Source organism: Petaurus breviceps, unplaced genomic scaffold, assembly GCF_028583685.1.
Source record: "Petaurus breviceps papuanus isolate PSGF00001 unplaced genomic scaffold, PetGlider_PUasm1.0 176, whole genome shotgun sequence".
Lineage (NCBI taxonomy): Eukaryota > Metazoa > Chordata > Mammalia > Diprotodontia > Petauridae > Petaurus > Petaurus breviceps.
The window spans coordinates 17776683-17782249 of record NW_027185771.1 but is presented as its reverse complement, the minus strand read 5'-3'; the positions used below and the strand labels follow the sequence as shown (position 1 = coordinate 17782249).

The 5567-nt window shown below is 38.6% G+C and overlaps 1 pseudogene; it reads left to right on the top strand.

The window, feature by feature from the left end:
* Positions 1 to 5567, top strand: part of LOC138159451 (pyrethroid hydrolase Ces2e-like) — a 27911-nt pseudogene that overhangs the window by 13361 nt on the left and 8983 nt on the right.

The window sequence follows — 5567 nt, the reverse complement described above, 5'->3', positions numbered from 1 at the left end:
TCCTCAAGGGGGCCCAAATACAGCTTAGATGGAATTATCTGTGGGGTCCCTTCTACCTCTCTGGTTCTGTCATTCTGTGATTTCTCCAAGGTCATGCACTGAGTTGGTGACTGAGCTGGGACCAGAACTGAGGTCTCTGAGCCAATGTCAGGGCTCTTTCAATATACCAGACCCCATTGTGTATTTTTTATGGATATTTAGGTCTTTCTCCCTGAGTAAATGGTAAACACTTTGGGAGCAGGGACTGTGTCTTTGTAACCTGCCCCTGCCCATCCCCATCCCCACTGGCTGGCACTGAGCGCTGCACATAGTAGCCTCATGTTTGGGGGACTCCCCCCCTTAGATGGTCAGAGAGATTCCAGCTTGGTCTCCTCCTTGCCATTACTCTATCATCACCTATAGAAATGCTTCTTTGCTAGTTTACTACTGAATGTGATAGAGTTCTTCCATTGCGGTTTAGACTAAGGATTCAGTTATGAGAAATAATTCTTTCTGGTTTCCTCTTTACATTATAGCGCATTGCCAACCTGTCTGGTTGTGAGAATTGTAGTTCGGCCTCCATAGTTGAGTGCTTAAGAAACAGAACTGAAGGGGAGATCCTGGCGGTTAGCAAGGTATGTAAGCTGAGACTGAAGGACTGCAGAATGAGAGCTTCTATATCAGCCTAGGGTAGGGGCTGGATATCCATTCCTGACACTCTTTCTTCACTTCCTCCTTTGGTGGGGAATGAGGAAAGGATCTTAAGAATGTCACTAGTACTCTGGGGCTCAATATCCTCCTGTATAAAATCGGGAACTTGAGCTTAATGGTCTCTAAGGGCTCTTCCAAGTTCTTTTCCAGCTTTAACATTTTTACTTTCTAGTATCCTTTCCATCCCAGCATCCTGTGCTTTAAATATTTGGTGTTCTTAGGCCCCTTCCAGCACTGGACATCCTATGTTCTAAGCCCCAGTTCTAACATTCTATAATTCTCTGTTCTAAGGGTCTTTCCTATTTTAATATTCTATTCTAATAGCCCTTCCCACTTTAATATCTTATAGTTCTATGAGTTTATGGTTCTATGGGGAGGGTTGTGGGAGTACCATGATCAGATTTTGTCTCGGAAATATGTATACTCATGAGAAGGACAGATGAGATGGGGTTGAGAGGAAGATTGGAGGCAGGGAGATAAGAAGATATTGCAGTAGTGCAGAATGGCACTAAAGAAGTAATGAACTGGGGAAGGGATGGGTGGGATGAACATTGTCGGGGGACACTAGGTTTTTTTTTTCTGCTGCTTTTTTTCTTTAGACTTTCAAGATCATCCCTGGTGTGGTTGATGGCCAGTTCTTCCCCAAACATCCTGAAAGTCTTTTGGCTTCTGGAAAGTTCCACCATGTTCCCAGCATCATCGGTGTCAACAATCATGAATATGGTTGGGTCATTCCTTTTGTAAGATCCTTGATTTTTCTACTATCAATTCTGCACGAATGGAATGGGCCAACAAGATAAGCCGTACACAACTTTTTGAGATCTTGGTATTTTTAATTTCTGAAGAATCACAGAATTTCATAGTTGGACAGGACCTTGGGTAGCTATGGAAGCCAACCCAGAGCTGAAGTTCTACAGTATATCTCACAAATAGATGTCTAGTTTTTATTTGAAAACATCCAAGGAGAGGGAACCTGTTACCTCTTGAGGCTTTCCATTCCATTTTTAATTTGTTTATTTTTAGTTTTCAACATTAATTTCCACAAGATTTTGAGTTACAAATTTTCTCCCTGTCTTTCCTCTACCCCACAGCCCAAAATAGTGAGCCTACTGAATACCCCTTCCTCCAATCTGCTCTCTCTCTCTCTCTCTCCCCCTCTAACTTTCTGTTAGGGCAAGATGGATTTCTATACCCCACTGCCTGTATATCTTATTTCCCAGTTGTGTGTAAAGAACAAAATTTTTAAAATATTTGTTTTTAAAACTTTGATTTCCAGATTCTTTCCCTTCTTCCCTCCTCACCCACCCCCACTGGGAAGATAAGCAATTCAATATAGGTTGTACATGTGTAGTTACGCAAAACATTTCCATAGTAGATATATTGTGAAAGACTAACTATATTTCCCTCCATACTATCCCTCTGCCCACTTATTCTATTTTTTACTTTGACCCTACCCCTTTTCAAAAGTGTGTGCTTCCAACTACCCTCTCCCCCAATCTGCCCTCCCTTCTATCATTCCCCCTCTTATCCCCTTACCCCCTTCTTTCCTGTAGGGTAAAATACTCAATTGAGTGTGTATGTTATTCCTTCCTTAAGCCAAATTCAGTGAGAGTAAGATTGACCCATTCCTTTTCACTTTCCTGTTCTTCCCCTCATTGTAACAGTTTTGTCTTGCCTCTTTTATATGAGATAGTTTACCCTATTTTAACTCTCCCTTTCTCCTTCTCTCTTATATTCCTCTCTCACCTCTTAATTTTATATTTTAGATATCATCCCTTCCTATTCAACTGATCCTGTGCTCTCTGTCAATGTATATATGTACACACGTATATACATGCTTACATATGTATTTATACACATATACACCCTCCTATATATATGTATGTATGTATGTATGTATGTATGTATACATATATATGTATATATTCTGTCCAACTATCCTCATGCTGAGAAAAGTCTCATGAGATAAAATTATTGTTTTTCCATGTAGGAATGTAAATAGTTCAACTTTAATAAGTTCCTCACGATTTCTTTTTCCTTTTTACCTTCTCACACTTCTTGTATTTGAAAGTCAAATTTTCTGTTCAGCTCTGTTTTTTTCATCAAGAATACTTGAAAGTCCTCTATTTCATTGAATTACCATATTTTCCCCTGAAACATGATACTCAGTTTTGTTGGGTAGGTGATTCTTGGTTTTAAACCTAGCTCTTATGACGTCTGGAATATCATATTCCAAGCTCTTCAATCCCTTAATGTAGAAGCTGCTAGATCTTGTGTTATCCTGATTGTGTCTCCACAATACTCAAATTGTTTCTTCCTGAGAGCTTGTAATATTTTTTCCTTGACCTGGGAGCTCAGCAATTTGGCTATGATATTCCTAGGAGTGTTCTTTTTGGGATCTTTTTCAAGAGGCGATTGGTGAATTCTTTCAATTTCTATTTTGCCCTCTGGTTCTAGTATATCAGGGCAATTTTCCTTGAGAATTTCTTGAAGGATGATTTCTAGGTTCTTTTTTAGATCATGACTTTCAGGTAGTCCAATAATTTTAAAGTTATCTCTCCTGGATCTATTTTCCAGGTTAGTGGTTTTTCCAATAAGATATTTCACATTGCCTTCTATTTTTTCATTTGTTTGGATCTGTTGTATAGTATCTTGATTTCTCATAAAATCATTAGCTTCCATTTGCTCCAATCTAATTTTGAAGGAATTATTCTCTTCAGTGAGTTTTTGAAATTCCTTTTCCATCTGGCAAATTCGGCTTTTTAAGGCATTCTTCTCCTCATTGGCTTTTTGGGCCTCTTTTGCCATTTGAGTTAGTCTATTTTTTAAGGTGTTATTTTCTTCAGTATTTTTTTGGGTCTCCTCTAGCAGGTTGTTGACTTGATTTGATTATTTTCTTGCATCATTCTCATTTCTCTTCCAAATTTTTCCTCCATTTCTCTTATTTGATTTTCAAAATCCTTCTTGAGCTTCTCCATGGCCTGTAACCAATTCATATTTTTCTTGGAAGTTTTATTTTTTTTCTTTTTCTTTTTTAATGCTTTATTAACTTCTGATTTACATCATTTGTTTCTGCCAGATTTTGAGTTACAAATTTTCTCCCCATTTTTCCCCTACCCACTGCCCCAAAATAGCAGTCCCACAGGATATCCCCTCCCCCATACTGCTCTCTCCCATATTTTCTCCCATACCCCTTTCTACTTTTCCAGTGGATCTCTATGCCTCAGTGCCTGTATATCTTATTTCCCAATTACATGCAAGATGGTATTAATAATAGTGTATATATATATATATATGTACACACACACACATATATACATATATACGTATATATATTTGAATAATTGATTTTAAAACTTTCAATTCCAGATTCATTCCCTTCCTTCCTTGTCACCCACCCTTACTGGGAAGATACGCAGCTCAGTATGGGTTGTACGTGTGTGGCTAATGCAAAACAATAACATAGTAGATATATTGTAAAAGACTAACTATATTTCCCTCCCTCCTATCCCACCTCCCATTTGTTCTATTTTCTACTTTGATCCCGTCTATTTTCAAAAGTGAGTGCTTCCAACTTCTCTCCCCCCTAGCCTACCCTCCCTTCTATCATCCCCCCTCTCATCCCCTTCCCCCCCTATTCTCCTGGAGGGTGAGATACCCTATTTAGTGTGTATTTCACTCCCTCCTCAAGCCAAATTCAATGGGAATAAGGTTGACCCATTCCCTTTTGCCTTCCTATTCTTCCCCTCCTTTGTAACCATTTTCCCTTGCCTCTTCTGTATGAGATAGTTTACCCCATTCTGTCTCTCCCCATCTCGTCTCATTATATTCCTCTCACCTCTTAATTTCACCTTTTAAGTATCATCCCTTCCTGTTAAATTGGTCCTGTGCCCTCTATCTATGTATACCTGTAAACATATATACACACATTCACATATGTATTCATATGCCCATATACCCTCATATATAGACAAATATACATATTTCTAATCCCTTCAACTGCTGAAAAAAGTTTCATAAGTTACAATTATTGTTTTTCCATGTGGGAATGTTACTAGTTCAACTTTGATAAGTTCCTTATGATTCCTTTTCCCTGTTTACCTTCTCATGCTTCTCTTGCTTCTTGTATCTGAATGTCAAATTTTCTATTCAACTCTGTTTTTTTCAGCAAGAATGCTTGAAAGTCCTCTATTCCACTGAATGACCATATTTTCCCCTGAAACATGATACTCAGTTTTGCTGGGTAGGTGGCTCTTGGTTTTAATCCCAGCTCCTTTGCCCTCCGGAATATCATATTCCAAGCCCTTCGATCCCTCAGTGTAGAAGCTGCTAGATCCTGGGTTATCCTGATTGTGTTTCCACAATATTCAAATTGTTTCTTCCTGGTTGCTTGTAATATTCTCTCCTTAATCTGGGAATTCTGGAACCTGGCTATCATATTCCTAGGAGTTTTCTTTTTGGGATCTTTTTCAGGAGGTGATCAGTGGATTCTTTCAACCTCTATTTTGCCCTCTGGTACTAAAACATCAGGGCAGTTTTCTTTGAGAACTTTCTGGAGGATGATTTCTAGGTTCTTACTTTGGTTATGGCTTTCAGGCAGTCCAATAATTTTTAGATTATCTCTCTTGGATCTATTTTCCAGGTCAGTGGTTTTTTCCCATGAGATATTTCACATTGCCTTCTATTCTTTCATTTGTTTGTATCTGTTTAACAGCATCTTGATTTCTCATAAAGTCATTAGCTTCCATTTGCTCCAATATAATTCTGAAGCAATGATTCTCCTCATTGACCTTTTGAGATTCTTTTTCCATCTGGCAAATTTGGCTTTTTAAGGCATTCTTCTCCTCATTGCCTTTTTGGGCCTCCTTTGCCATTTG